Source organism: Temnothorax nylanderi, unplaced genomic scaffold, assembly GCF_030848795.1.
Source record: "Temnothorax nylanderi isolate EJ_2023f unplaced genomic scaffold, tnyl_v1.0 TNYL_tig1135_pilon, whole genome shotgun sequence".
NCBI classification, from domain to species: Eukaryota; Metazoa; Arthropoda; class Insecta; order Hymenoptera; family Formicidae; genus Temnothorax; species Temnothorax nylanderi.
In genome coordinates, this window is record NW_027250197.1 from 26,360 (window position 1) to 36,148 (window position 9,789).

Genomic DNA, 9,789 nt, shown 5'->3' on the forward strand with positions numbered 1-9,789 from the left:
TGACGGTGGCGCGAGGTAAGGCGCGGGGCGCACGGGCGCGGGTACGGCGACGAGATCGCTGCAATTCGGTGCGTTCGGTGGCAGGCGTATCCGGTGAGAAGCGCTCGGTGGAGGCAGAGAAGCGCTCTGCCCCCGTTCGGATACTTCGTGCGCAAGGACGCCGGTCGGGTACCGAGAAGCGCTCGGGGAAGATAGAGTATGCCAGAGGCTCTCTACCTTCGTCCTGACTAGCGGGCGCGGGGTGTAGGAGCGCCGGTCGTCTGACGAGAATCGCTCGGCGAAGACAGAGAATGCCGGAGGCGCTCTACCCTCGTTCTGACTTGCTAGAAAGATGCGGGAATTCAGGATCGGTGCGGTCGGTCGGAGCGGTGATCAGGAAATCGCATTTAGCGTTAAAAACGCTCGTCTTTTATACCCGGCGCGGCGGCGTTACGCAGTGGCGGGGGTAGCGACGGCGATCGCGAGCGCCGGGATGGTGCGGCGGAACGGTCGGAAAATACGGCGTCCCGACGCCGCGATCGCGTTCGGCGGTCTTCGGTTGCGGTCGGCACCGCTCGGCGCGTTGAGGCGGTTGCCGCGGCAAGTCCGTTCGCGGGCTTCCTAACGCTACGATAAATGGTTTAAAATACGGTGGGCACACCGTGCACACCGTGCCCGTTCCTCGCCCGGCGGATGGTCGGCCGGGCGGTCTCGGCGGGATGTTATGCCGGAACGATGCATCTTTGGGGGTGCATCGTTACATCACCCCCCTCCCTGGAAAAGCGCGAATTTGGCGCTCTACGGCTTCGCCTTTATTTCCCGAATAGTTCGGACGGAGCCGGTCGCGTTAAAGCGAATATGCCAGCGTTTCCCCCGGGATCGCATTTTGTGTTGGCGCGATACGTGTGCGTGGAAGTGGGGTACCCAGATGGTATGTCCGGGTTCCACTTCCACCGGGATCGGCGGTGGCGGTCGGGATCCTTCTGCCCGCAGGGGTTGGACGCTGGCCGGAGCTGGTTGCGGCGGAGGCGCCGGCTGGTCGGGTCTCGTGGTGGCTGGCTCTGGCAGCGGTGTCGGTGGCACGCTCGGCGAGATCGTTGGCCGTCCCGGTAGGATCGTAAGCCGGAGGTTGGTTCTCTCGACGCTGGTAATTTTGGGCGTCGCGGCCCGTGGCTTCTTCCGGGTCAGTGGCGGTGGCGGGGTGGTGAGCCACTCCAGCTTCCGTCGTTGCTGCTCGTCCGATTGTTGTACCGCGCAGCCGACCGTCGGCACGTTTTTGCGTGACGGCGGTGCGGTTGCGGGCTTGGCGACGGCGGTGATGGCGGCGGCGGCGGCGGCAGAGCCTGGGGTAAATAGCCTTGTCCAGGTCGTGCCGAATCCTGGGCAGACCGGGTCGTATTCCACCGGCTCTGCCAGGATCTTCTCGATCTCGGCGAGAATATCGCGCTCGGTATTCGACTCGCTCTGGTTGGACTCCATGGCTCGTCTGTGAGCACTCTTTCTCGGTATCGGTATTTATTGCCGGTAATTGTTGCCTATTTCGGGAGTGGGGCAATGTCTCTTATGTTTCGGTGTCGTCGTCGTCCTCCGGGTTTGCTCCGTTATTGTTGTTATCGTCGTCCTCGGTATCGCTATCCTCCTGGTGGTCGATGTCGCTGTTTTCCTTGTTGTCGGCGGGCGGGGGGGCGGCGGGCGCGGGTTTTAAATCCTGCACGTGTATGTGGCGGCTCCATTTGCCGCTTCGGTCGCGTAGATCGACGATTACCGGCGATATTATCCGGCGCACCTCGAGGGGCCCGCGGAACTTTGGCGCGAGCTTCGCGTTAAACGCGGCGGCTTTGTTGGAGAGTGGGTATTCGCGTTTCCACACCCACTCCCCGACTTTCGGTGCCCATTGACGGCGTCGTAGGTTGTAATACTTTTCCTGCCGCTGGAAAGCGCGCGCCAAATGTATCCGTACAAGCTCGTAGGCTTCCTCGAGGTGACGTCGCGTCTCGTCTGGCGGGGCGGCTGCGGTATTCGGGGCGGCCTCCCGATTGAGTGGGGAGGTCGGTTCGCGGCCGAAGACGAGGTATGCGGGGGTATAACCCGTGGCCTCGTGGTGGGCCGTATTATAGGCGAATTGCAATTCGGGGATGCGCTCATCCCAATTACGGTGATTTCGGTCGACATACTGCGATATCATCGTTTTTACAACCCGGTTTGTTCGCTCGACCGGATTGCAATGCGGCGCGTGGACCGGCGTGTATACATGTTGAACGTTATGGGCGGCGAGCATTTTTTCGAGTTTTCCGGACCGGAGTTGCGTGCCGTTGTCCGACAATATCGTGTCAGGGCAACCGTGGCGGAATAAAATCGCTTCGGCGATGTGCGTGGTTACGGCGGAAGCGGTGGCGCGGCGCAGGGGCCGCATCTCTAGCCATTTAGAGAAGCGGTCCTGCATCGTCAGGAGCCACGTGTGGCCCTGTTTCGATCGTGGCAGCGGTCCGATTAAGTCGAGCGTGACTTGCTGCCATGGGCGAGTGACGGCGGTGGCGTGCAGCGTTCCCGCCGGTCGGGTTTGCGCGACTTTGTGTCCTAGGCACCGGGGGCAATTTCGGACGTAGTTCGCGATTTCCCGGAACATGCCGGGCCAGTAGTATAGTCGGGCGATGCGCGCTATGGTCTTTGCGATCCCGAGATGTCCGGCGGTGGGAGCGTCGTGGTTCTGGTGGAGGATTTCGGGGCGCTGTTCTTTGGCCACGCATGCCTTCCATTGATTTTCGGGCGGGGTTTCGTTAAAGTTTAGGTCGTGTAGTACGTGTCGGTATAGTTTCCCGTCTCGGATGTCGTAATCAGGGTGGTCCCGGGGGTTTTCTTGCGCGACCCGTAGCATGCGGCGGTACCACGAACCGCGGGGCGGTATCGTGACGGCGGCGGTGGTGGGTTGCCGAGACAAGGCGTCCGCGACCCGGTTGAGGGCTCCTTTCCGGTATTTGATCTCTAGGTCGTGCTGTTGGAGCTCGAATGCCCATCGGCCCAGCCTGCCGGTCGGGGTGTCTAACTTTTGCAGCCACCGCAGGAACTGGTGATCGGTGAGGACGGTAAAGGGGTAGCCCTCGAGGTATTCGCGCATCCGGCGAATCCCCCAGATTACCGCTAGGCATTCGAGCTCGGTTGCGCTATAGTTTCGTTCGGCCTGGTTTAACGTGCGACTCGCGTACGCGATTACTCTTTCCCCCTCTGGGAAATTCTGCGTGAGCACGGCCCCGAGGCCGGTTGTGCTGGCGTCGGTCTGCAGGACAAATCGCCGTGAAAAATCGGGGCAGGCGAGGACCGGCGCGGCGGCGCGGATGTCAGCGTGTCTTTTAGCTTCTCAAATGCGGTATCTTCCTCTTCCCCCCAGTTCCAGCGGGCGTGTTTTCGCGTGAGCGCGGTGAGCGGCGCGGCGACTGTCGCGAAATCTTGGATGAAGCGCCTGTACCACGACGCTACGCCCAGGAATTGCCGTACTTGCTTAACTGTCTGCGGCCGAGGCCATTGGGCGACTGCCCGGACCTTCTCTGGGTCGGTACGGATCCCTTCGCGGTCGACGATGTGCCCGAGATATTGTAGGCTGTCTACGCAGAATTTGCATTTGGCCGGGTTGAGCCGTAAGTTCGCGGCGCGGAGGCGGCGGAAAACTTCGCGCAGTATGCGGAGGTGTTCCTCGAACGTCTTCGTGATTATAATGATATCGTCGAGATACACGAACACGTGTGGCTCGAGTTCCGGCCCGAGCACGGTATCCAGTAGCCGTTGGAACGTCGCGGGGGCGGAGTGTAAACCGAAGGGCATGACTTTGAAGTGGAAGAGCCCCTTCCCGGGTACGGTGAATGCGGTGATCGGTCGGCTTGCCGGGGTGAGGGGGACCTGCCAGTACCCGCTCTTAAGGTCGAGCGTAGTCAGGTATTTCGCTCCTCGTAATTTGTCGAGCGTCGCGGTGATTTGGGGGAGGGGGTAGGCGTCGGTCTCGGTCGCGTCGTTAACCCGGCGAAAATCGATGCAAAATCGGTGGCTCCCGTCTTTTTTTCGTACCACGACGACCGGGGAACTTCATGCGCTTTTCGAGCGCTCGATCACCCCCTCCCGTTCCATTTTTTCGACTTCGGCGTTAATGATGGCCTGCATGGCCGGGTTGCGCGGTCGGTACCGCTGCTTAATCGGCTCGCGGTTCGTTTTGACGCGGATGTGGTGGGCGGTTTTGTCGGTTGGCCCGGTTATCTGATCGAAGAGGGGGAGTTCTTCTGCGAGGAACGCTCGGAGCCTCTCCTCCTCGGTCGGGGTTCGCGGGGCGATGCCCTCGGTCATCGCGGTGGCGGGTGTCTGGCTGCGGTGACTCGCGGTGGCCGGCGCGGGAATGGCGTGGCCGAGTTTGGCCCAAAAATCTACCCCGAGTAACATCGCGTTTTTCAGGTTCGGCATAATCGTGAACGAGTGCCAGACGGTCTTGCCGGCGGTCTGAATCGGCAATCGGACGCGGCCGGGCAGCGTTATTAGTTGCCCGTTGGCCAACTGGACTTGCCCTTCGTCCGGCGTTACGGGGAAACCGAGGGTTTGCGCGAGCCGGGCGGTGTGCTCGTTGACGAACGATATGTCTGAGCCAGTGTCTAGTAGGGCCTCTAACGGGCGGTCGCGGATGCGCGTTTTTAGGTGCGGCCGGGGCGTGAATCTTACGGGGAGGACCGGGGGGCGGCCGGCGTTTCCGTGATCCCGGTTTCGTTTCCCGGCGGCGGGTGACAATCTTTTGTCAGTACGCCGTCCTTGCCGCATTGTGAGCAAAACTTCCGGGCGGGGCGTCGGCAGTCAAAGCGCGTGTGGCCGCGTTGCTTGCAACGCCAGCAGCACTCGCTTCGACTGTACACGGCGGCGGTGACCGGGGGGTCGGTGGCGGTGCTCTTCGCGACGGTGCGCTTTTTGCAATTCTGCTGCAATCGTTCGTACTCGCCTGCTCGTTGCTGCAGTTCCCGGGGGCCGCGGACGTCGCTTCGCCAGATACGGTTTTGATAATCGGGGTGCATGTTCTCGTAGAGCTGCTCGACCTGCTCTTCGGTCGAGTAGCCCCCTGCCCTACGCATGAGGGTCAGCATCTGTGTCGCGTATTTCACATACGGTTCCCCGTCTTTCTGTACGCGGTCGCGGATTTCATTTACCAGTTGCAGTCGGTATCGTCGCGGCAGGAATGTCTCTTTAAAATCGGCGATGAAATCCCCCCAGGTCACCCATCCGTCGCGGTTGTTACGGTACCACAGGAGGGCGTCCCCTTTTAGGAGTTCGGGCAGCCCGCGGAGCCAGTGGTCATCGTAGAATCCGTACGCGGCGCGGAGCTCGTCGATCCGTTCTAGGAATGCCCATGGGTCCTTCCCGTCGAAGTGGAGGCCCCATTTTCGCATTTGGTTCATTATCTGGGTGGTGGGGGGGGCGGGGTCCGCCGGGCGGTCGGCTGGAATTATCGTTACGGGGGATGCCGATATTCCGGTGGGTACGGTCAGCGTTATTGGGGGCGCGTCGGACGCGTTTGTCGGTCTTCCGGTGGGCACGGTCAGAGTTAGCGGGGGGGGGGTGTCGGACGCGTCCGCCTGGAACTGCTCGGGGTGGGCGTCGATAAATCGATTTAATCGGCGGCGTAGATCGTCGAGATTGTCCTCGGTGTCGAGTCCGAGTGAGTTTAGTTCGGTTATCAAGTAGGCCTTATTTAATCTATAGAAATACTCCTTCATTTTGCCGGTTTCCTGGGTCCGTTCCTTACGGTCAGGTCCCTGTTCGGGCGCCATAAAACAACCTTTGTTCGAAACGCGGATCTAGCTCGCGGCTGGGCTGGGTTCGAAGGAGGTGCGGAGGAACGGACGCGCGGTGAGGTTCGGCAAAATGAAGTGTATCGTGGTTAACAACTAACGTGACAGAATTTATTATATAATGGACGGTCGCGATATTTACAGCGGATTGAGCGCACAGTGTAACAGTCGCGGTATGCACAACGGCGCGGTGAGCGCAGGACGCAGAGTCGGGGCGCACGCGGTGCGCGCGGGAGTGCACGCGGGTGGTGATCGTGACGGGCGATCGGCGTGTGACGGGTGGCGCGAGGTAAGGCGCGGGGCGCACGGGCGCGGGTACGGCGGCGAGATCGCTGCAATTCGGTGCGTTCGGTGGCAGGCGTATCCGGTGAGAAGCGCTCGGTGGAGGCAGAGAAGCGCTCTGCCCCCGTTCGGATACTTCGTGCGCAAGGACGCCGGTCGGGTACCGAGAAGCGCTCGGGGAAGATAGAGTATGCCAGAGGCTCTCTACCTTCGTCCTGACTAGCGGGCGCGGGGTGTAGGAGCGCCGGTCGTCTGACGAGAATCGCTCGGCGAAGACAGAGAATGCCGGGGGCGCTCTACCTTCGTTCTGACTCGCGGGGGTGCGGTGGAAGAAAGCCGGCCGTCGATCGAGAATCACTCGGCGAAGACAGAGAATGCCGGAGGCGCTCTACCCTCGTTCTGACGTGCGGGCGCGGTGTGGAAGAAAGCTTGTCGTCTCTCGAGAATCGCTCGGCGAAGACAGAGAATGCCGGAGGCGCTCTACCCTCGTTCTGACTTGCTAGAAAGATGCGGGAATTCAGGATCGGTGCGGTCGGTCGGAGCGGTGATCAGGAAATCGCATTTAGCGTTAAAAACGCTCGTCTTTTATACCCGGCGCCGCGGCGTTACGCAGTGGCGGGGGTAGCGACGGCGATCGCGAGCGCCGGGATGGTGCGGCGGAACGGTCGGAAAATACGGCGTCCCGACGCCGCGATCGCGTTCGGCGGTCTTCGGTTGCGGTCGGCACCGCTCGGCGCGTTGAGGCGGTTGCCGCGGCAAGTCCGTTCGCGGGCTTCCTAACGCTACGATAAATGGTTTAAAATACGGTGGGCACACCGTGCCCGTTCCTCGCCCGGCGGATGGTCGGCCGGGCGGTCTCGGCGGGATGTTATGCCGGAACGATGCATCTTTGGGGGTGCATCGTTACAAATGTGTTCGCCGTCAATGAAATATTATGAGTGGATGGTAGAATGTGCAAATATTATAAATTCAAGAAATTCAGAAATTCAAAAAAGACGAATAGCAGTAGCATTTGCCGTGATAGCTGCAATTGAAGAAAATAAAAGAAGGAAATATAAAAAAAAGAAATACTGGGTTGCAGAGATTTTTGAGAATCGCACAGTGCATGGATTTTACCCATAGACATATTATATCTAGACCGAGCGTTAAGGAGTGGGGGTATAGGCGACGTAGAAAGAGAGACACTCTGTTGTGTGGCTGTTCGTTCTCTCTCGTTTCGCGCATGCGTACGCAAAATAAGTGTGATGGGAGGGAGGCATTAAGAAAGAGGAGCGAGGTGGAACGAGAAACTAACTTGGAACGTGAAACGGCTAGAAGTTGCTGTATCACAGAGTAAATACGTTTTTTACATATAAAAAGATAATGCTTTTTACGGCGAGTTTGTTTATCGGTATTTATTCAAGTTTATAAAAGGACGCCAATAAAATAAAGTAGTGAAATAAAGTGCTGGGGAACGTGAAAACTCTCTTTCTCTATGGTAGATGGTGACTATATATATCAAACGTTAATAAATACTATAAACAGATGACGTAAAAAGCAATATCTGTTTATATGTAAAAAGCATATTACTCTGTGGTTCTGCAGCTATACGGCATAAAGTAAATACCATCGATATTAGGAACAAACACAAGTTGTATGTATTTTGGTTATTATATATATATGAGCTATTATAATCTTAAAATCGCTACTATTTTAAGTGATAATTATTTTTAATATTTTATAGCAAAAGTTAGTGTGGCTAAAATTGCCAAAAATTATGAAGTGCCACATATGTTACAAAGAATGGAATCCTTCGTTTCCATGGCAATTTCACAGGTAATGTATAATAAATCTGAGTATGGTTAGATTTTATCACATATATATTTATTTATTATATATAAATATTCTTCAGCTTCAAATCAAAATAATGTAAAGTATTATATGTTTATAGTTTTTCAAAAGATATGCAGAAAGGCGCAGGAACCTCATTCAGGGAATTGCGATGTATAAAATAAAGTCTAATTGAATAGCAAATAAATATAAATAAGGTATAATTATAAATAAATATATAAAATAATTAAGGTATAATTGAATACAAAATAAAATGACAGATGTATTGGAACTGTTGCTTAGTGTTTATTAGGATATATACTTATCGTTTACATATAAAATGTTATAGTATTAATGTGTTACATTAACATAAAATGAATATTAACAATTAATGTTATAGAAACATATAACATTAAATGTTGTAGTATTAAAAATGTGTAGTAGTTTTGTTTATATACTTTTAAAATACCAGAGAAAACTTTAACCATATGTATCTTATTCAGTATTATAATTCGAATTCTATTGATTTTGAAAAAGTGTTAATTTATTGTTTTTCATTCTTATTCTTCGGATGGAATTTGTAAGCGTTGTACTTTCATGTTTAAGACGCGCGTTGAAAAAAGTTTTCAAAATTAGTTTTATTATTTGACTTCGGTGATCAAACAATAGATACTGTTCATAAATATGTCTATCTGTATTAAATACATATGAAGGAAGTGAGCGGAAAGATTGACATATTAAAACATTTAATATATTTTTAGTTGTAAATAATTTGTCTTGATTACTTCTGAAAGTTTTTTCTGCGTTCTTACATATTATAATAACATCAGGTGATGCTACATACAAACCACCGCGATTTTTTCGCTGTAACAGTTTACCAGTATATGTGTTTGATTCTTTCTGTGCCTCGCTTGCAATGAGCAATTGTTTACAAAATAAACAATCAATTTTGTGTGTAATAGTTTTAGCAACAAATCCAGACATGTACGTAATAACTTCCTCAGCATATTCAGTTAAGAACCAATTATTGTTTTGATTAAAATAATCATGATCCATAAAAATAGCATTTGCAACATCTTGCTCAGAATCATTATCTGCGTTTTGTTGTACACTATGTGCAGTTACTTGCTCGTTTCTTACAGATTCATTATTAGATACATTAAGTAGTACAGTGTCGTCTTGTGGAATGCAGTTTGCACTTAAAGGAACAGACACATTTGCTAAATGTAATACTTTTCTATAAGATGCTTTGAATTGTTTTGCACTCGGATTATTGTTCCAACCGTTCATTCTTCTAATCAAAGAAAAGAAAGTTTCAATGTGGTCTTGGGATAATTTGTATGTTAACAAAAACTCTATTGTATTTTCATTAAATAGCTGTTCTGCTAAAGCAATACTATTTTGTAAATCAATAACAAACCCAATAAAGCCTGTTTTTCGTACACTTTGAAGTACAGGAACGTCTTTAATTTTTAAAGATTTAATATATAAAACAAACCTCTCAATGTTATCTTTTAGAATACGTATTTTATTTTTCGTTATTGCTCGTTTGGTTCTGTTTTATTATTTAAATTTTTAGAATTTAATATGTCAAATACGTCGTTAAATGTCTTGCAAAATGTCGCGGTTGCTGAAGCTCCGGCAAAATGAGGTAATTTTAAGTCATATTCTCCAAACCCAAGTGCAGCAGTTACCGAATTACTGAAAACTTGTGCTGCTAAATGTACTTTCATTTTTTCGTTGTAAAAGTATACATGTCTACTTCTAACTTTAGTCGCAAGGTGTAATTTTTCCGCGTCTTGTAACGAAACTAATTGCCGTATAAATTTCCAACTAATTATATGATTTTCGTTATCACTTAAGTCTTCCTTACCAAGTGCATTTCTAACAAGTTTTATCATGTGAC

The 9,789-nt window shown here is 52.3% G+C and overlaps 1 long non-coding RNA gene across 1 annotated transcript; it reads left to right on the forward strand.

The window, feature by feature from the left end:
• Positions 1–7,294: 7,294 nt before the first annotated feature.
• LOC139786746 (uncharacterized) lies at positions 7,295–8,842 on the forward strand. The gene is made up of 3 exons (XR_011722393.1): positions 7,295–7,707; positions 7,798–7,889; positions 8,005–8,842. It is a non-coding gene; the product is annotated as an uncharacterized lncRNA (long non-coding RNA).
• Positions 8,843–9,789: the final 947 nt, after the last annotated feature.